A 23,041-nucleotide genomic window follows, 5' to 3' on the forward strand; every position below is an offset into this window, starting at 1 on the left:
TGACTCCCAGGACAGCCTCCCACTCACGAGGGAACCCAGGGAGCCCATGAAGCTGCTGAATAAAACTGCTATAATCCTTTTAGTTTCACTAGAAAACCCCACTGATTAACAGCAGCAAAACAGTCAAACCCTGTCAGCTTCACGCAGCAGCAGTCAGGGATCCTGCAGAGCACACCAGTTTCATAAGCAGAACGTTGTGGTATTTTAATAGCATGTTATGGAGGAGGGGGACAACTTCTTACTCCAGGCTAGAATTTTCACTGTTTTGGATAAAAACTGGTGAATAAAAATTTGGTTTCAAAGCCAGCTCTGCCAGAACTAAGCAAATTGCTCCTATTTGGATATCTCATGATTTCTGGCAAACTACAGTGCAGTTTTCCTGTAGGTCTGACTCAAGACACACATGCCTGCATAGGAGTATGCCTCTGTCCTTTCTTCCACAAAAGAGGAACAAGCAATGATTTATATCCATATTCAGAAGTTTGCCAATATAAACAGTTCAACCAGAAAGGCAGCCTAAGTCAGTAAATTATCTGCTAAAATCTAAAAAGCATTCAAAACTCATCAAACAATAATTGGGTCCCTGCACTGGATGAACTGAGGGGACCAGCTGTAATTCATTAAAAATAAATCATTCCCATACACTGCTGGAGAACACATGTGACAGAAGGACAGCAGGACATCATCTTACTGCATCTTTTCTCAGCTGTTCTTTTTATGCAGCCTCGATCTTGACTGGATTTCCCAATACAAAGAGATATTATAATTTTAAGAAAGATCCCAAACCATAGTAATTTAGAAATCCAGATACACATGGGAGCAAAGTACGCACCATTTTTATAACCTTAAGGTTTTTACAAGACAGGAAAAATGAACAGGACATTAGGAAGCCATTATGAGAGCAAATAATGAAAATATTATTTTTACCATAATTTTGTCTGTATATGAGTAGCATTTTCTTTCAAGAAGCAGAGGTTGATTTGAGACTGCTCTGAAGTAGTGTATTACCATTGTATGTTGGCATGTTTACTAGCTCTGAGGAAAACTGGCCAGAAAAAGAAAACCCTAGTCCTATGGCTAATGCAGACATGGTAAAGGGCTTGTTTTACAAAGTGTTGAGACTTCACTGTTGTGGTTAAAGACCTGGAGTGCTTTTGAAATTAACTGGAGACAGAGACAGCAAGGTATGTTCCTCGCAGCTGGAACAAATTACAGTCTCAATGGAGTTAATCATCAATTAAAATCTACTCCATTTCACATAGTATTTTTCCTCCTCTGCAAAGTAATCTCAAGTGTCTGTCTCTCACTCCACCAGCTTCCTCACAAACCCACACAAATTATTCTTTTAGAGACCTCCAAGCTGCCCAGGATCACATCTGACGTAAGACACTCACCTTGCCTGACTTTTCTTCCTGAGACTTTCAAGTTTCATTTATTGAAGATGCCAGCCTGAGAAAATTAAGGAGTAGATCTTTGCCAATTTTCTTTAACTCAGTTTATGACATTATATGCATTTTTTTCCACAGAAAGGTACAATAGATATAGGCAATATGCATAAGGAGCTGCACATTTTGCTTGACAGAACTTGGAGATGATGCCAACAAGCTGCTGCTTTCAAGGATATAAGTCACAGCTGAGCCTATTGCACAGCATTATACCCACCAGGGCTCTGCAAAGGCCAGCAGCCATCACCAGCCCCAGCTCTGTGATTACATGATTTCTAACCATTTTGACAACACGGAGCTTCTGCTGGCATTGTCAATATTGAGCACAGAACAGGCAACAGGTTCTTTTTCCTAAATTAACTTTAAACAAGCTTAAATCTTTTGTGACAGCTAGCCTGGGAAGCTAGCTTAGGTGCTGCAAAGGTGAAGTTCTACCTTTCCACCATGAAAATTTTTTCTCTGCAAAAAAACCCCATATTTCAGTGCAGTATCTCAGAAAGACAGCAAAAGAAGCAGTTTCCAGAAAGATAATTTTCTTTGTTGTTGAATGAGCTATTATAAATGACCTACAAAGATTTTTAATACCTTCAGTCACAACACTTATTAGTACCCTTTCGTAACTAAAAGGTGAAAGAAGTCCTTAAGCCAACTGTCCTCAAGTTTTAAGGCTGTGAGTTTATTTTCCTCTCCCTTCCCCTACACCTTTTTGTCTCTCACCTTGAAAAAATAAAAATTACATTAATTATATCTGTTTTCAGCATTGAAAAGTCTCACAATTTAATTTAAAAGGTGATGTCTATCTATGGCAAATAGCATCTTATACTGCATTCCAACACTAATTTTTAATAGGGTTTAACAAACATAAGCCAAAGATGAAGAGCTTATGGGAAGGGGAAATGATAAATAATTTGAAACCCAAAGATGAAGAGGTTATGGGAAGGGGAAATGATAAATAATTTGAAACCTCATTTCACTCTGAGCCATTTTTACCTACATTTTCATGTCATGTATGGCACACTGATGGTTCTTTAAAAGAATAAGAGCATACTGCTACCCTTTTCCTTCAGCCTATTACAAGATAAACTATCACAAACAGTTCTTATCACTAAAATGTACAGGGGAAAAAAACCAAGACCAAAACACCTCACAAATAAAACAAGCACAAGTGGGAAACAAAAAAAAACAAAAAAAAAAAAAAACCAAAACAAAAACACAAAAACAAACAAACAAAAAAAACCACACCAAAAAAAACCACACACAAAAAAAAACCCCCAAAACAAAAAAAAATAAAAGCAACAAACCCCCCCCAGCCAAAACCAACAAACAAAAAAAACCACACACACTTTTTTCTACACTTTTTTCTATACTAAAACAAACCAAAAATGCAAAAAATGCTAATGTTTCCAAGCTTATCATTGGGACTGGGAAGATGACTGAAAGACTTAGTCCTTCCACAGAAAAATGTACAGAACATGCTTTTTAATCACAGGATGGTTTCATTCCAGCTTTCTCTGGAACATGGCCATTACCATGGGAGTGTGCCCATGATATGGAACATTGTATAATGCAACAACATATGCAAGCTATAACAACTAACTACATGTAGCCGAAATATATAAATATAACCACATCATATGTTGTTAAGACTTTAGATGAGTAGAACCATAGCTTTGCTGAGGTCCCAGGCCATTTCAAAATTGCAGACAAGGAGAGTTTCATAGCACACATAGCCACCAAACACTAACAAAACTTGATCTCCCAGGCTTCATTCAAAGAGAATTATGGATTCCAGCCTATGGTTGCCAACCTTTACAGAAAAGGAAGTACTAGGATCAGAAGCCACCCAAGTTTTCTTAACAAAAAAGAAATAACAGACACATTCAGAGATACATAATTCTGTCCAAAACATTTTAAAATAAGTGGCTACTGATAAGTTTCTACATCTGTATTTAGGAACTGACTTTCTAACACCACTGTTAGAAAAAGTTAATTCTGTGCAATACAGCTGAAATAAAAGCCTTTAGTGTTGTGACAACATTCCCCCCCCCCTCCCCCCACCAAATATTGAAAGGTGCAGGTCTGGAATTAGGGGTCTAATTTTGGACTCCCAGAATTAAGAGCAGAACAGTGACAATCTTTGGATAACACTGCTAGCTGAAACTGCTGAGTCTTTCAATTGATATTGTAGCTTTTTTCCTAGATAATTTTTTTTTTAAATATACTAGTTCTTTCTCATATATTGTAAAAGAATCAGCATTATTCCAAATAAAATAAATTTTAAAATTCTGTTTTTCAGCAGAAACAAGCAATCACCAAAAGGTTCAAACTTACTGTTTTCTAAATACCATTTACTTCTGCTTGGATTGCAAAAACACTGAGAACAAACAAAACAAGATCAAAGACGGAGTCCACATAGCAGAAAATCTTGAGATAGCAACATAAAACTCAGAAGCAAGAAAGAAAAGCCAAACAATAAAAAGAAACAAGGACAGAACTTGGAACAAGTCTACAAATAAGGCTTTTTGTGTATCAGCACAAATATCTTACTTGTGCTTTCCCCCCAGTAACATTATTCCAGCTCATACTGAAACAAGCCTGGATTCAGAGCAGCTCACATCAGGTGCATCAAAACATCCAGAGGAGAAGGAAAAAAGGAAAACTGTTTTGATGGCATTGTCATCAGGAGTCTTATAGCTATAAACACACTGCTTTGTTCATTTTCATATCAGAAGTTAATTCAATTGTTACCATTCAGGAGAAAACATTGTGAGATTAACTCCCTTCCCTTCTCCTTAGCCCTGTTTACTAGCAATCTCTGCGGGCCCACAGCACAGATTCCTTTATAAAATTGTGTAGAGAATTAGAAAGGAGCTGAATTACCGTCAGCAGGCAGGTTTCCAAAAGAGAGCCATGAACTCTTTTGTCTTGAGGTATCCCAGCTGAGAGTGGCCAAACTCTTGCCTGTGCCAGGCAGAAGGAGCCCCTGCTCCCTCAGACCTGACTGGCAGGTCAGGCATCCCAACACTCCCCCACCTGTTCCAGGCACCAGATTAAAGCCACCTGTTAAGATTTTAAACCAGGCCTATTAATTTGACCTGGGGGAGGGTGCGCTTGCATCAGCCACAGTCTGACCATTAGAAACAGGAACTGATAGAGACAAGAAGTAAGCTTGGGATCAATAAAATCTATCAATAGCCTTCTAAGTGTGGGGCAGATCTCTAAACGACGGGACAAAAGGCTAAAGCAGCTGTAAATGCACAGCTCAGACAGAGGCCTTGGGCGTATGTTGGTCAGTCAGTAAAATTAAGATACAGGTGACTCCAGCAGAGAAACTCAGGGTCTGTAGTGCCCAGTGATGGAAGATGCACATTGAGCCTGAGACCATTACATGAAGGATGAAGGACTTGTCTGCACTTGGGAACACAAACATGCTTTGCAGTCCAAACACTCTTCAGACCCACAGCCCAGAATGAAAGGAGCCGGGCAGAACAAAAGAAGATGGAGAACACAGGGGTTCCATTTCAATTATGGAAAAGAAACCAAACAACCCAGTGGTGTAGCTACAGTCATGGGTCTGCTGGTTAAAGCCAGGAGTTTTTGTCAGTGCACCATCAGCCTTTGTCTGTGCTGATTGGGATACAGAACGAGAGAGCTGAGAACCTGTACAGCAGTTGTGAGGGAAATGCTTGGCAGCATAGCGCACAAAGGATTAAATGCACTGGGAAAGTGCACAGAAATTAAAATAGTTGGTCCCAGGAGCATGGCACACACCCCCTAGAAACCTTCAGCCTCTTCTGCAGCCAAATACCAAATGGCCACCTTCAATTTTATTATCTTTTAGTTAGATAGGACAGACAGTTCACAGACACTAAGAGCAACACCTTTAAAGCTCTGATTAATTTTCTATGTCTGAACAGTTCCATGGCCCACTTTTTAATTGCTGCATCTAATGGAGATGGGAAGGTAGATGAAAAATGCCAAGCTTTATGAGACAGTAAAGCTTTTTCAGTTCCCTACTGTTTTGCTATTTATTTCCAGAGTGGAATGTCATAATTTGTGGTGCTGTACCCTGACATGTGCATTCAGAATAGTTTTCTTTAATAGACCACTCTTAAGATTATAGACTCATCTTGCATTGTAAAGCACTTTATTCACTGCTTTTTCATTAGATCCCTTAGGAAGGCTGGAAATCTTAAATCTTACAACAGCTGGGACCTTATCCTGCCCCACAGAACAATATAACAAACTCTCAGACTCCTCTAGAAATTCCTTAAATCAGGAAGAACCTGGCCACTGATTTCTTCTTTCACTGACTTTCTTCACTCTATGACAGAATACAGCTAACAATTTGCTTTTGCAGAAACCAGTGCAAATCAGCCTGGATGGAATTTTGCGACATTAAAACAGGAGAAACAAGAGTAACAAAATTAATATTTTAAGGGAGTTACTAACTATTGTCTTTCATAAAACAAAATGTCAATTTAGGTGCCAGAAAAAGAATGCACAGGACAAGGTTCCTGCAAGCACAGGAATGATATAGGAACACAAGTGCCCCAGGTCAGCTCTGCAGCTAATGTGTACAGGGACTGCTGACATGCAGACATGTTGAACTACATTTAAACTAGATAGCTAAACATATTTTGGAAACCACATTATGGCAGCAATTTCAGTGGTCACTTTTTCTACAGGTGATGACCATAAGGTTGTGGTCATCCATTAACACAAGTCACTGTTGCTGACTTGTGTTTCACTATTTGACCACAGAATAAGTAAGGGATCCTTTTCTTCCCTTTTTGTTTCCCCCAGCAGATGGGTACTGCCTTCATACCAGCCAAGTTCAGCTATGTGCAGAAAATTCCATCCAGATCTCAGCATCCAAGACTGCATTCCTTCCAGGAATGGAAAATAAGTATTCTCCGCTTTCAAAAGACAGGTTTTAATTTTTATGTGTAAAAATTCATACAAATACAAGTTTTACATGAAAGGCATTTCATTCTAGACTAGAAAAATCATCTGGGATCAGGTTCAGAATAGGTTTTATGGCTGTAAAGCAAAACCTCAGTAGAGATCAGATTTATTCCACCAAAACCACAATTCAGGATAAAGGAAGAACCCTGCTCATTGGTTATTTGCACTATCATGAAATTTTGCACATCTTGAAATTACACCCTGACAAAATACTCAAATTCTCTCTACAGGCAACAATGGCCAGCTTCTTCCCCTCATTTTCCACATTTTAGAAGAAAGACAAACAGAGGTTCTTCTTTACAAGCATTTTCCTGCCGTCTCCTCTCAAGCAGCTCTCCATCCACCCTGTTTTTTTCAGAGATTGAGATGTGCCATTCTGGCACACTACGAAATGTGTTTACATGCACCCCAGTTCTGTACATCCTCTGTGCCCATTACCTACATAGCAAACTCCTCCCTAAGCAATATCCCTTAACATCCTAATTTCCCACTAATTTCTATAACCTTGCATTTCTAGTCTCCCCCCAGAGCAAGAGGTGTTTCCTGTGTTTCATTTTCAAAGGTTAACTGCAAGGTAAAGCATAGCTATAGCTCCACTGCACTGCAGGGGGGGAAACAACAAGAACAAATGAAAATAAGAGCTGGGAATAAGAGGAAATCCCTTAATCTAGTTTAGCTTGTTTCATCTTTTCTCTTGCTGCCCATGAAGAAAGTGATCACCTTGGGGGAAAAAAATAATAGTTCAATAATCCCAGTTTATTCCTGGGACAGAGAATGAGTCCCTAAACTATTTCTTCTCAATTGGATGCCATTAGACCACTGCCAGGCAACCTGTGACTAATGTAAGGAAACGCAGGTGCAGCAATCATCAGCCAGCAGGCACCAAAGCAAGATGGGCTTGCTGCTCTAGAAAGACCCTGTAGAAAAATGTGGGCACCATTTCATTCAGCAAGATGGTAGGGAAAAAAGAGACTGCATAAAACTGACAGTCTCCCTTTCCATACCCTGACAGGTCCTGATCTCTAGGGAGACTATGCTTTCCCCTCCCTGTCACCGTTATTTATAGAGTCTGAGCACTTACTTGAATTGAAGTTATCTTTATTGTGTAGAGACTATAGTCTGGTCATTCAGTTTAATCTCTGAGCCTGGGGATTGGGGTTTTTATGTGCCTATGCATGTCACCCATTAAAACCCAAATGAAAATAATGGGGTTTAAGAGGACAAGAGACTCTGTTTCTGCCAACAAAAATTGTGAAATCAGACCAAACGCGATTTCTTGAAATATTTAGACTTATGTATACCAGCTGCTGAGATCTTGCTTTAAAGCTAGTGAACTACCTGGTAATGTAGAAAGGACACTGCGTTTACACATTTTAGGTAACTTTTTACCTGTTTATGCTCCCAGTGTTTCTCCCAAGCTTCTCCCAAGACCTTTAGTGTTGTTGTTCTCTGATATAAGAGATGTTGCCCTCCTGCCACAACCCCTTGCAAAACATCTGTAGCCTATTCTGGACCAGTAGTATATCCCAGAAAAGTATTTCCAATGCTGATCCCATACTAGGATTAAAAATCATATTCTTCAATCACAGAAAAATAGAATTCCTTTCATCCATCTCCTTGGTCTTTAATGCATTAATACCACTGAGGCTTTTTTCCCTATAGGTTTGAGGGTAGAATCTCTTTTGCAAATGTTCTTGAAGGCAAGTTTGTCACCATTACCTACAGATCTAGAGCATTAAGGAAAATTTTATTGGGGTACTGAAAGAATCACTATAAAAATTGCCTCCATCTTCTTTGTGTTTCCCCCAGCGTCACCAATGAGATTTTGGTATTTGTAATTAGTTTATGGCCCCAGTCTTGGACTCTGCTTGCCAACTTGAACCAAGACCACAGAGCCATGAGGGAAAAGCCACCAATGGGATGCAGAAGGTCTGATTATTCCAACAATAATGAATGCAAGACCAAACTCTTATATAATCTATACCTGTTGTAACCATTCTTCATTGAATTGTGTTATGTTCCCTGCGTAGTGGTAGGGACACATCAAGATTATTTAACCATCATTATTTTAGCATTTCAATTGTTTGATTTTAAAGTACTTCCATATGCAGAAAATCTGCCTGTAGAGAAAGCCACATATACATATTTATATGTGTGTGTGTGTGTGTATGAATGTACACATGCATCCACCATAGTTTATCAAACATGAATGTTATAAAACTTCTTAAAAGCACAGCAGAAGCCTGTCAATCAAATAGCTGGAAAAGACAGATTTTGATATTTCCCCCTCACTAAATATGAATACATTACTTTGAGACAAAAATAATAATGCTTGCTTGGTTCATGTTTTATGCAGAAATCAGTTTTGGTAGATGAGAGAGTTTTATCTAAGTAGATTTACTGAAATAGCTAAATTCTCTTCCTAGCTTCTAGACTTAAATAGCCTTTTACAAATCACTTAACCTCCCTATAGCTCCCTTAAAATACCAGGAAAAAAAAAATCTACTTTTAGAGACTTCCAGAATACTTCAAGAATACTTCAGGTAGAAAAAGTACATATTTATTTGAAATTCAGTGTGGTGTAACCGATATTAACAGGTCATGGTCATGTATGGACTTTGGAAATTGTTCCGTTACAGTTCTGCCTCAAAATTAATTCCCTGATTCCTCCTCACATCCCATCCATGCCACCCAGCAGCGATTTATATCCAAGCAGAGGACTTGCACTGAAGTAGATTGGGAGTCCACATCACAGCAGCTCTGCTTCAGGGACAGGAGCAGGTAGGCAACAATCACTACAGATGTTGCTCACGTTCTCTTGGGGCTCTGCCCTTTGATCAGATACAAAATATGATACACTAGGAAGGAAGGATTTCCTTCTTTTTTCAATGTCAGTGTTCATGAATACTTAATAGGAAAGACTTTGCATCTTTTTACACCATTAAGCAAGGATTAATGTTTTTTATGCATATTCACTTCCACTGGGAGAGAAAAACACTTAAAAAATCATTCTCTTCCATTAACATGAGCTTTTTTAGTATGTTTTCACACCATTTGGGATTTTTTTTTATAAAAGCACTCTGACTGTATAGCTGGCTTGCCTGAAACAAACCCCTGCTGTGAGCTTTTTTACATAAGAAGTTGAGTATTTTTGAATTCTTCCTGTCCTATGTCCTTTACACTCACATGTGAAGAAAACACAACTACTAAACTACAGGGGAATCCTTCCCTAAACATCCTGCTGTTGACCCACGCAGATCTGACCAAGCTTCTCTCTTAAAAAGAAGCTGAACCTCTGTTGCTGTTTCTCATCCCCAGCTGACTTCTTGAATATGCTCAGAACTGAATCTACTTCCACGGGAGCCAAATGCCACTCTCCATTTCAGAAAGCTACTAGGAGAAGGACAAAATGGTGCAGTTACCAGGCAATATAAATCTAAAAACATATCCGGAGTGGGGAACATCTCTGAGTATCAGGAATGTATGGTATTTTGCAGAGCAGAGCTGAGTACACAATGAAAGTGCATGCGAGTAATATCTGAAACAAGGTTTTACACATAACAGCAAGACAAAGAATAAGCTTTCAGCATCTTTTGCTTCTGTGTCAGAATATACAAGTAACAATATATAGCACGGGTCTGAACTTTTAAAAAGGATAACTGGTTTAATTACACTCATATTTTCTAATCTTTCTGAAGAACAATATACACAATTACTTCCATTACTACAAAACACTCTATTTATTACTTGTCCCCTACCACAATATATCAAAGCCAAGGACAACATAAGACAAAATCCCAATTTTCCTTATCCCTCATCCTTTAAAGCTAAAACTGATTGTCATCAGGTCCTGATGTTAACATTTAAGTATCAAATGGACACAGAGAAAAAAAAATCTCATTGTAAAAATTTTCACTTTAATATTCCTCTCTTTTTTTTTCATGGTTTCCTGTTAGGAAGTAAAACTTGCTACCTTCTTTTTGAAATGGGATAGTGGCTTGGTGTCATTTCTTGTTCCTTTTCTGAAATATTTCACACTGTAAGATGACAAAAAAAAAAAAAAACCCAAGTTCAACATGCTGGCCACATAGTAATTCTGAGACAAGTGCTGCACGGGTTCTGAACCTCACTCACTGGCCAGGCTTTTCACACAGCTTTCAATCCGAGATGAACTGATTCTAAATAATTAGGTCATCATAGCAAACAAGTAGAAATCTACCCAAACTTAGTCCCTGTAGGTGCTCACTGCCCCTGAAATGCCACAGAATTTTTCAAGGTCACTCACACCCCACAACAGAAGAAGTTAAAGTTAAAATTACTTAAAATGAGAGAGCATTCTCTTAGCTTTTTTTTTTTTTAATGAAACAGTCAAGTTTTTCAAAATACCTAATCATACAATTAAACTTCAAAGGCATAAAAGATATATTCTTTTCACCTTTATAATCAGAGGAATTAAAAGAGCATCTTCTTCTCTCTAAGATTTCTCAAACTATCTGCTAAGCCTTCTTTCATTTTTAGCCTTACATGGAAAACAAAGAGCAAAAGGGCTTGGAAGTCTTAATGCAAGAGTTCTGAGTCCTGCAGAGAAGGAGGAGGATGGAGTCAAGGTGTTTGGCAAGCTGCATGTGTCCTGCCAGGCAACAGTGACAGAAGGCAGCACTGCCTGAGCCAGTAGCAGGCCACTGCACCCTCCCTCCTCAGAAGCAGCAGCAGCACTGATACATCATGGGACAAGTCTGGGCAAGAATGAAAATTGTGCAGAAAAAAAATCAGCTTTGATGTGTATGAATTGTAGAAAAGTTCAATAAGAGGAAAGGATATTGAATGAAATGGGAAACATCCATTTTTAGTCAAAGTGAAAAGTTACAATAGATGTAAAAGGTTTTTGTTTGGGCATTATATGACCATCTTGCATATTGCCTTCTTCCACATTCTACCTAAGTCAAGGTTTTTAAAAAGATAAAAGGTATTTTAAAGCAAAAATTTGAAAATACTTAGAAGAAAAAAAAAAAAAGAAACACCATTAATGGGAAATTAATTAATTAATCTTTACAAAATGAGTAATTTTAACATTTCTAATACAGGCATCTTTTCTCTTCACCATGACCATTTGCTGGTTTTGACCCAGTTTCCCAAATAACATCTGTTGTTTCTGAAATTGCAGTACTGAGTACATTTACCCTTTGTTAAATTAATTTTGAGGGGCATCACCTGGGGGTGTGGGCACCCACAGATCACAAGGACCATTCCCTCAGTTTTGGAGACAGGGCAATTTCTATGAAAACAGAGGCAAAGTCCTAGCCCAGCCAGACTGAGCTGCACCACAAGTACCCTGCCCTGTCCAAACTCCAGCAGGTTCTGGTGCTGACTGAGAAGATATGTTTTGTGTTCCCCGGCAGATTTCTTGTGCCAAGTGTGTCAGTATCTAGGAAGCTTTGTTAAAGGTTCAAAACTTGAACAGAGAAATCAAGGTGAAGTCATAAAAAAGCCTCCACCGCATGGATGAAGAACTTAAGAGCAGTAGCTGAAAAGTCTTAAAAGACAAAGAGAGCACACAAGGAGATGACCCAGTGCTCTCCTTAGTCCTTACATTTGCTAAACAAGTATCACTATGCTTAGAGAAAGCACTTTGGGTCTGTTGTTGTTTGACTTCTAGATGGTTTGTGTCTGTTTGTGCATTTGCTTGCTTTCAGGTTTTTCTTCCAAACACACCTGCACTTTATCTGCTTTTCTTCCTTCACGGGAGCTAATGGAGTCCACTCTGGCACACAACTGGGCTTTCTGCTTTGAAACAAAAGCATTTTTTCTGACTCTGCCATGATATTTTTAGTGTGTGTCATGGTAAATCTCTGCCCAGATCCTCTGATGTGTCCTTGGCAAAGTGCTCAGCTCTGCAGGATCCATGCCTGTGTGTCTTCTGCACAGCAGTGGTTTTACAGCACAGCAGCTCATTGAGCAAATGCACTAGATCCTACTTTTTTCTGCTTTTGCCAAATGTTAACATAGTCAAAACGAAGGAAGAGACTGGATAAAACAATATAGGGTGCTATGCCATGTGTAGCTTAAGCAATCAAGAAGTTAGAAAACAGAGTGCTTGCTTCAGAAATTAAATACATCATACCCCTCTTGTCTCTCTAGACCTAAAAATCACAGGTGAGAGGGAGAAGGGTGTTGAAAATTATCTGTCTCATCAAACAAAATTACGTTCGTGAAACCAGGGCCAAGAAAACTGAGAGCATTGAAATTGGCCACCAAACTCACAGAATTGTGACAGTTTGTACCCATCAAAAATTTTGTCACAGATTGTTTCTGACTTGCCACACCTCTGCCTGCAGAGAAGCCTCTGCTGCAATATGCATGATGAATACATATCATCACAAGATGGGCAGAAATCCAGTCAGCCAGCATTGGAAAAGACAGTGAGAAAAAGAAAATTTTCATTTATTGAATGTTTGTTGCATTTGAAAATATTTGAATTGAAATAATTATAGTTTTATTTAATACTGTAGCTTCATAATTACAACTTTTAAAACAATGCACTTATTCTCCAGAGAAGCAGAGAAAATGTTCATGTGCATTCTACATTTATAGAATATTCAATCACACATCTGAAAAGGCAAACAGAGGGATTTGAGGATTTTTTCCTTAAATGTTTTGAACAGAGGCAGCAAAAGATCCCTGATATACTTTGTGTTGTAATAATAATAGTAATAATAATAATAATAGGTCTTATATAATCTAACATGAAAACTGTGCACAGCAAATTAGCTAGAGGTCTTTGGGGGCCAGATGAGCTAAAGAAAGATCCAGAGATGCAAAGACTCTGGCCAGTTCAGAAATCCTCTGACTACCTCTACAAAGCAGGACTCCTGGTGTGGGGCTGATGGGAGTGCCCTAGCCTCTAGGAAAGAAATCCAGGTGTGTGAACATGGGGATATTCCCTGTGTCACTCCCCATTACCAGAGGGGATGAAGACTGTTGACCTATAGAGATATTTCTCCCTTGTACACATTTTTAAATGTAATAAAGAATTTTTTCTGTTCGCAACAATGCTGATCCTGGCAGAAAAATCACATATTAGTTCACCTCTGACTACTCCCATGCTTTTCCTGGTCAAAAGGCAGAATTTACCAGAAAATTAATGAACATTCAACAACATGCCCTGATCGATCTGGAGGTGGCTGGAATCATCAGAGCGTGGGCACTTGGCTCACTGATTCAAAGATAATCTTTGCACTTCATCATATTCCAACTAGCTGAGCAGTGGTGTAGTGTTGAGACCAACCTGGGTCTCTCCAAGCTCATGGCAGAAAACAAAAGCCACACTAATAGCAGCAGGGATCTTTTTCACATGCCAGTTTGTATTTTTTGTCACCTTAGCTCAGCACCCCTGCCTATGCATCAGCCCAAAACTCAAAAGAAAAGCATGTATGTGCCTACAGTTTTTTAGTCTATGACTGAATCACAAAACTACTGCCAGCTTACTTTTGTGCACCATGACATGGCAAGCTTGTCATTTGAAAGCAATTTGGGTACTCAGTGAACCACAGCACACTTTCTGCCAGCTCATGCATAGCACACGTATTGTGTCAAATTATACATTACAGCTAACCATGGTACCTCTCATTTAGAACATCACATCACATTATGTCAGGTTACATTGTGTCAAGCCACATAATTTTCTATAAAGGAAACTCTGTCAGACCCATTGCAATGAAAACTTCCATTCTTTTTTATTTCTTTTAATAGGAATGGTCCTTCTATAACAACACCAGTGACCTCTCCCTTCCACTTCCATCTCTGAGGACCTTACAGAGATTTCTTTTTCTTTATACAAATGCTAGAATCAAATGTATAATTTCTCATCTCAAAAGGCATGCTGCCAGTTTAATAATGTCCCTGTCATCCAGTCCCTCAGGAATGTCTCCTGAAAGAGGAGGAATTCAAAAACATACTTTATTATTTCAAATCAATAATATTAATATTTTCTGTTTCACAGGGCATCCACATCTCATCTAAGTGTATTGCAGCACTTGGCAAGCTTAGCTTTTCTAAGCATTAGCTTTTCAAGAGACCAGAAAAAAAAGTGTGGTGGGGCAGCTGCCTTGCTTTACTGAATTTGCTCTGGAGCACTACAGAATGCATGCATACTGCCTGAAGCCACAAGAAGTGTGGATCTGCTGGAAGATCTGATAACTCCTTCATGACCACCCTGCATACTGCATTTTCCACTTTAGTTACCTGCTAATCTTTTCCTACACCTTGTTAAATTGTCAGGACATTGAATGAGGGACCAGTTTGACACTGGACATCTGGCAAAATGAGGTAGAATCTCACCTTTGGCACACTGTAATACACCAAATTTGTGTTGCTGGAGGTACCAGACCACAAGTATGTGTGTATTTATGAGTATAGCAAAATTGAAGCATCTGCCCCAAACTGACCATGCACATAATCTGCTCTTTCCTCATCTTTGTTATAGAAGCTACACCTGCAGCCAGGCTGCAGCTCTCCTTAGACTGAGGGCCTTGTTGTAGTAAAGCACTAGAAGAGGACACATGACTCCAATATGGTTTTCTCCATCTCCAGAAGGAGAAGAAATCACCTTGAAACCCTGTGGTGACTTTCTTAATAAGATGCAACTACCCATTCCAAAAAGGTGTGACAGACCTGGGCAAAAGCATTTGCTGCCACCACGAATGGGAACCCCAAAGGTGTAATGAGGGCTGAGCAGCAGAATCCCTCATCTTCCATGTGGCACACATCCTGGCCAGAGCACCTGGGCATTGTGCTACTGAGTGTGAGGGAGAAATCCAAGAGAAAATGGGAGCAAGTGCCATCAGCAGTATTCAAGATGACTATCACCTTAATTTTCAGTAAGGTCTTGCACAGAGTTCTGCTACATTAATTTCATATATAATTGGAAAAAGCTTCAGACTTTATGCTCAGTATGCTTATTATACTGACAACTCAATAAATTTCCTGCTTGTAATATTTTCCAGTAATACATAAATTTTATCTCTTATGAAATCACACTGTGAAGAATCAGAGATTACTGCTGTTTTTATCTAAGTCTAATAGGACACAGCATTCAAGTAAAAAATACGGTTTATTACAGCTCAAATATTAAATAGTTTCATTGTTTAAAAGGAATGTATTTTCTGTACAAATCTAATTCTATAACCTTCATTCTTTAATTAAGACCCTGATGCTTGTTCATCCAACCAATACAATAATTTATCTTAGAATACTAAAAAATGGCATTCCTACTGACTAAATAACAGGGAAAAAAGACAGCTAAAGAAAAGTCCAAGAAACATGCCAGTTTTGCTTAAATAGTACAATAAAGATGGTGTATATGCTACCAGATTTTACCACCTATCATTTGATCCTAGTAGATTAAATGCATTCCCTATTCATAGAAATCACTTCTCATCTAAGTAAGAGAGTCCAAGAGTCAGAAAAGAGGAAAATTAAAACATATTTTCAGAGCTTCAACCAGTGAATATGTGGGAACAAAAGCTACCTTCACATTTTAAAAATAAAGGATGAAATATAACTTCCATTATATATTTTCTTAGCTGTATATACATAAATTACTATATATAGATAGATAGATAGCTATAGATATAGATATATATATATTTGCATGTACATAGAGATACCACTGCAGTCAAGACCACAAAATACAAATAATTTGTAGAACTTCACCACACAGTGCAAATTTGGAATTTCAGTACCCCAAAACAAGGCATATGCCTTTGAATGCTTTTCAGAAAGAATAGATGTGAAAGTTTATTGTAAATCTGGAGCTATATATTTCTTTGTTCATCCAAAAGGGTTTGTTGGTTTTTTTTCCCTACAGAACTGCAGTAAGAACAGGTTTGTGAACAGCATGCTTACAAAACAAGAGATTAACTCTTCCCCAACTGTAGAAGGCTTTCAGTAAATAACAGAGAAATATGAGGACAATAGCTCTGGATAAGAGATTCTCCAAATGAAACATGCACCCCACATTTGGAGGTGCTTGCTATACCAAGTCTGAAGAGGTGCCTCATCAGGAAACCATGTAAAAACTACATTCCTGTAAAAACTACCTTCACCTATGGGTGGAATGAGTCTGAATTTACACCTACTTTGCACCTGCCAAAGCATTTCCATGTGATGCTGGCCACGTTGCTCAAAAAGCTGGCCAGTGTCAACACCTCCATGATCATTGTATTTGTATTCTGGGCATCCATTTTAATATCTCAGCAGATTTGCAGAACCCATAATCAGCCAGGTCTGAAATTAACTAATTAACAATAATAATAGTAATAGGACACATTTCTATAAAGTCTACAATGTAAACGCTCAGTCTGGACTTTCAGATTGGTATCTCACATTACCATATACTTAAAAGGACATAGTAAAATATTTTGTATGAAAAACATTTAAATACTCTCTAATTTCAGGCCTCTGTTCTCTAGCATTAGGGCAGAGGCACTACCTCACCTCTCCAGACCTTCATGAGCAGCAACCAGTGAATCATAGTGACCATAATAAATTTGAAAAAAAAAAGTCACAGACAAAAAGTAAAAAATAAATACAAAGTCGAAAATTTAAACTGCTTTCTGCTGCTTGCATAACACATGTATGTTAGATTTTCATAGTTCTTCTGGAATTTTCTAACTCTGGCCTTGCACACTCTAAAAACCTGAGCCATGTATGGTTGGATCTCACTGAAAGTCACTAAAATATACTGTGTCTAAATGCTCGAAAGCATTTAGACACAACCCTGAAACCCTCTGGCATGCCCTTGGGAAGAAGCAGCCATGGCACACTGGGAGCAGGGCTGGGCTGGGAGCCCTGAACACGGCCCCGCAGCCATGTGTGGGCCTGACTGGAGGGAAATACTGAAAAAGCAGCTGCTTGGTTAGCAAGGTCTGTGGAAAAGGACGTCCACCCAAACAATTCCTATTTATAAAGGCTGAGAATGATATCTCATAGGTCTTGAGTGATTAATCTTGCAGCGTTAACATTTTTTAACAAGTGCCTCCTTTGCTGTTCAGTGAAGATTCCTCAGTACCACAGCCAGTGGCACAGAGCCCCGGGCTGTGCCTGAGCCCCTCCACAGCACAGCCCTGTGGGGAGGGAAGCTCCTGTCCTAGCACAGCTATCATGGGGCCCACTGTGGCTTATTTGTGCCACCAGGGATTTTGGCTTTTAAATCGGAGTGCTGGGGGAAAGGGGAAGGTGTTCTGGGGCAAAACAATGTGTTTCCTCCAAATTGCATTCTGTGGCTGTTTCACCTTCGTCTGCTGCATTCCTCATAAAAGCATTAAGCCCAAGACAGAGACAGCACAGGGAATTTAAGCCTGAAGGGCTAAAGTCATAAGCAGAGGACAACAGAGTCAGAAAATAGGAAGTCTTTAGCCAAACATCAAAACCAGCTTCTTTTGTAGCATTAAAAAAAAAAAAAAGGAATAGTCTCATTTCTGTGAGAAGGGTTATGCAAAATTGCATCCTTCATAGCATCACACTGCTAAACTAACCCTGTTCCAATTCTGATTATACCAGCTTTGATGTAATGCCGCTGTGCTTGATTTATACCAGTCCAAGGGAAAAAGGAATCCACCTATGTGTGTCTGGGCTTTTTGTTATTGAACTCTATCAGAAAATACATCAAAACACCAGGACCATATCAGCCAGTCAGCTTTCTTCTCAAAAGTCAGAGTGATGCCTAAACTCACAAAAAACCTACAGCTCAACAAAACTTTTTTTTTTTTTTTTTTTTTTTTTCCAGGGCTTGTCCTTTTCCCGATCCCCTCAGCAGCATGCATAGTAAACCCCACTTTGTGTGTGCTTGCTGCTTGTACCAATAAAACCAGCTTTAAAACTGGAGTCACCCAGTCCCACATTCCCAAGAGGCAGCAAGGGAAGCAGGCAGGGGGAATGTTTGGCTGTGGCTACTCACATCTCCCAGCTGCTGCCTCCCTCAAGCCTCTCCAGCAGAAATCGTTGTGGGACAGCACTTACTCCATGAAGCCCTCCTGGCAAAGCTGGATGATTTCTCCCTCAGGTGGAAAGGGATTTGTTTATCTTGAAGTAGTTTTGCAGTGGCCATTCCCTCACTGCTCAGCACCACCAAACCTCCAGCACAGCTCCCTTGTTTGCACAAAGGAGAGGGCCCATGGGGTGTTTTGGTTTTTTTTTATAATTTTCTGTGTATAAATAAAGTTTTAGTTTGAGCTATCTGAAGAGCAAAGATAGCAAGGGAAAGTCCAGGCTCTGTCTGAAATAGGGCAAGAACACTGCTAAGAATATATAAGAGCTTTTAGCTGGTTAGATTTTTCTTGTTGCTAGTTGTCAGAGTTTTTTAATTGTCAGACACATTAACATTTTATATCTTTTATAAAAGTCCACTAAAATTAAAATTCCAATCCAAAGAAATACAAGTGTGTTACCTTCCTAATATTTGATTTATTCTGCAGCAACACACACACTTAGCACCCCAAACACCCTTTTGCCTTTAAAGGTCATTTTGACTTTGAGACTTCAAAATAAAAGGAAAAAAAGCTAGTATTATCTACTAATGCTTTGCTTCTTTGATCTTAAATTTTAACCTTTTCTTGCTATGATCTATATATGGATGCAGGTTTCTATATAATGAGCTGGAATCTCAGCAGATTTAAAATAGACGTAGTCCACCTAGTTGAACTGAGCTGTGCCAATTTATGTCTATTGAAGTTCTGGACCACTATTCATAGCCCTTTCAGCAATTTCTAACTAGTTTGATACAATATTTTTCTGTTAATCCCCATTTCTGTAATGAGCAGCATACCAGAAAGGGTCGAAATTCCATTCAACCATACCACACATTCCCTAAAATTCTTAGCCACGTAGAATAATAGCATGAGCCCAGGGCATCCTCGCTCTGCCTTAGGTCTAATAGCTTGTGCTATGTGGTTACTTATAATGTGGAACTTGTTGAAAGGCTACAGCCAGCATTGGGCATTATCTTTGACTTTCAGCCTGGTCACATTATGGGAATTTGCGCGACTTAGTGGGATATTTCATACGTAATTGGCAAGCTCATGCTTTTCACTAGGAGAGGTAACCTGGAGAACTGCTCCAGAGACTCTGCTCTAAAAAACTACCTTTATGTTACTAAAACCTGATGTTTTGTTATGCTTGTCTTCCTGAAACATTAGCTATTCTAGCCTTACCAGAAGTGTATTTGAGCCTATACTTTGTGTGATTGCTTGTTTATTTTTTGGCATGGACCTAACTCTGTAATATCCATCCATTTCAGCCTTGCCACATACCATACAAAACAGATGTTATCTGAAATCTGGGTATACTTGCCAGAGTTGATACATTCACCCATATTGTTAGGTCAACATTCATAATAACAATTCTTATTATATTTCATATCTGTTATTATAAGATTACGATCTAGCAGTGCCTGGAGGTCTCAGAAGTAGCTGGATCATCATGCACATAGTTTTATACTCCTGGAGAAACCATCCAAAATGAATTTGGGTTATTTAAGCAGCTGCAGTGTACTTTCTAATTTCAGCCTCTGGACTTGCACCAGACGTCATTTGGAGACAGAGAGTATGAAATGGCAGAAGACCATTTCCCAACAGTGACATTAGCTCGTGTTTCTAACACAATTCTTAGTGCCTCCCAGACTAAATGTCTTTAATAGCTGTCCCAGGAAAATGAATGGACCATGAGCAGAAATAAGACAGGTTTCAAGTGAACAAGGAAATTGTAAGTGAGCTTGAAGTCATTTGAGACCCAGATGGAGCTAAGGGCTTAGGAATATGCCTCTGATCCATGTTTGTAGTTGCATAATTGAAACTGTAATTCTGCTGGGTTTCAGCACACTGTTGCCATCTACATTTAATCTCACCCTCCAGGGTGCTCACAATAGAGCTAAAAATCCTTACTAATAGGAGACTTTTCAGACAATACAGTATAGTGAGAGACCCCAGAGCTGAAACCAGAGAGAACTTCTGGAGAAAGAGAGCAACAGAGAAGCTTGTGATACAGCTAAACCACTCACTGAATTCTGCAAAAGATGTGGTCTGTTGCCTTTTTTCCCCCCCAAAGTGAATAGATGCTGTCCTGTTCTTCATATTTATTCCACTAATATTGTAGATACAAAATGTCAGAATCAGCCATGCAAGTGTAAGAAAGCAGTATTTTAATATATGTCTTTAAAACAGTCAATTTTGCTACAACTACAAAAATGTGAGACCCTTTCTCCTTTTGCCTCTGATGCTAGAGCATAACAGTAGGTGAATATTAGGTTTATATGGGGATTAGAAAAATATTAAGGTTATATATACATACCATAGTTATATAAGAATCGGCTAATAGTGGAGAATAAAAATGGATTAGAACATAATTCTGCATGGAAAATCTTCCAGATATATTGGGGCCATTTTCCTACTATGGAACTGCTGCTGCATGCATACAGTTGGCTACATATGCAGTAGCCACTAGTAGATGGCTTCTTGCCCCATCCTTCCCACAAGAGTTCAGGGCTACAGACATGACTGAAAGCATGCCCTTCTTTCCATCACATTTAACATTTTTTCTGCTCAGCCTTTGACCTCTGCTCAAAACTCCTGCCTCATTTATTGAGAACGTCCACATTATGAGTAGCACTTTGGAAAAAAAATCCAATTACCTGTGTGTGCACTCTATACTGCACAAGAAAATATTTTTGTGCTATTGAAGGAATAGGCAGACCAGCCTGCAGACAGCGACATGGGAGGAAGACTTTTCTCATTGGAAAAGTCCAAGGAGAGCTAAGGAACTTCCTCTATACAGTGGTTTCACTCAATAAAGGTGTTAGCATACTAAAAGAAAGTTTTGTGCTAGTGCAGAAGTGAGTCTAAACTATTGATTTTTTGTAAAAGGTCTTACCATAAGCAATCTCTCAACAGAAATCCCCAGAGGTGTTATGAGTCTGTGCTTAAAATGAAAACTTTAATAATCTTGTGTAAGGCTTTCCTTGATTTCAGCTGTGGCAGAGAATAACACAACCTTCCACAACCACTGTTTCTCTCTACACCCTTAACAAGACCTCAGTCAAATCTGATATTCATCTCACTTGCTCAAGGCACTTTTAGACATTCTTAGGAGTGACAAAAAGCCTTGGTAATGAAACTGCTGAGTAGAAAGTAGATTGATCAGTTCAGTAAGTGCAAGAAATGCATGTGTGTGTCTGGAAGGTTTAAAAGCAAACTAACAGATGCAGACCTGTTCTTAAAATCTGAGCATCTCTTTCAGGTAGGAAACCAGTATAAAGAACAATTAGTAATTTGTCCTTACTAGCTTTATATTTCCCTACCTACTACTTAGCCATTCACATGCCCAAGTGTGCACAGACATCTGAGGAGTGAATCCTCAGTCTAGTCTTAATTATATATTGTTTTGCATTTAAAAGCTTAGAAACATTATTATGGGCTATTCAGAGATTCCAGGAACGGCATACTGAAGGAGAGATTAGAGCCCTGCTGAAGCCAATGGGAGTTTTGCCATGAACTTCTGTATCTCAGCCAGGGCACTCATGTGGGCTAAACTGAGCCTGCAGTTATTGCTCTGGCAATTTGTAACTGCAGAAAAGATAGCTGGTGGCTAAAATGGAGTAGTAAGTGCCAAAACTCACAATTTCAGTTGTTTCTCAACTATGTCATGCCACTCTAAATACCCTTCTAAGAGACACTGCATTACCAAAGTCATTAACAAGTCATTTTATTTCCATTATCTCCACATTTTCATCCAGAAACAGAGGAGAAAGTTAATCTGATGTCTTGCTCACCTACACATATTGCATGTTAATGGCTGCTTTCTTAATGCAAGCCAAAACACTCTGGGCCTTATGAATAGCATACTAGACCCACATCAATTGTACATAGGCAGACACACAAACCTAGCCTGAATTTTCTCTGCTTTGACTTGAGGGAAATCAGAGTCACAGTGCAGATCTCTGGGTCAGGTCCTCTTTTGGCTTCTACACTCTGTTAAGGAAACACTCTTGGCATTTTGGAGCTATCTCCAGTGCTAACCCTGCTGGTCAAACTTGTTTGAAGCAATCTATCTCCAGTGCTAACCCTGCTGGTCAAGCTTGTTTGAAGCAATGTGAAATAAGGACATTTACTCAAGACCAGGCTCCAAAAGGAAAAAGCGGGTATGTTGAAAAAGTTGCTAAAAGAATTTGCTGTCCTGGGGCTGATGCAGTCTGGTGTGAGCTTGCAGATTGCAGAGTCTACTCAGCTGCAGCTGAGACTTCAAATAGAGGCATTCAGTTTGCATGAACAAACAATTTGCATGCAATAACTCTTTAAATAATATTTTCACATTGGGTTGTTTGTTTCTTGGGGTTTTTTTTGCATATGACTTAAGCCTCACTAACATCCTCTTGACTATATCATGGGACTGGCCCAGTTTAAACTTCCCATCCCTTGCACAGAGGTATAAAATCTCTGTAGCAGGAATAATTTTCTGAAAGTGCTGTGTCTGCTCAGTGCATTGTGAACCAACAAGTTCAAAACTCAAACAAAACAGACTGGAGCTATTCCAAGCACTAGTCACCTCAGACATATTTTTCTCCTTCTCTTGATCACACA

Source organism: Passer domesticus, chromosome 1 (genome assembly GCF_036417665.1).
Source record: "Passer domesticus isolate bPasDom1 chromosome 1, bPasDom1.hap1, whole genome shotgun sequence".
Taxonomy (NCBI): Eukaryota; Metazoa; Chordata; class Aves; order Passeriformes; family Passeridae; genus Passer; species Passer domesticus.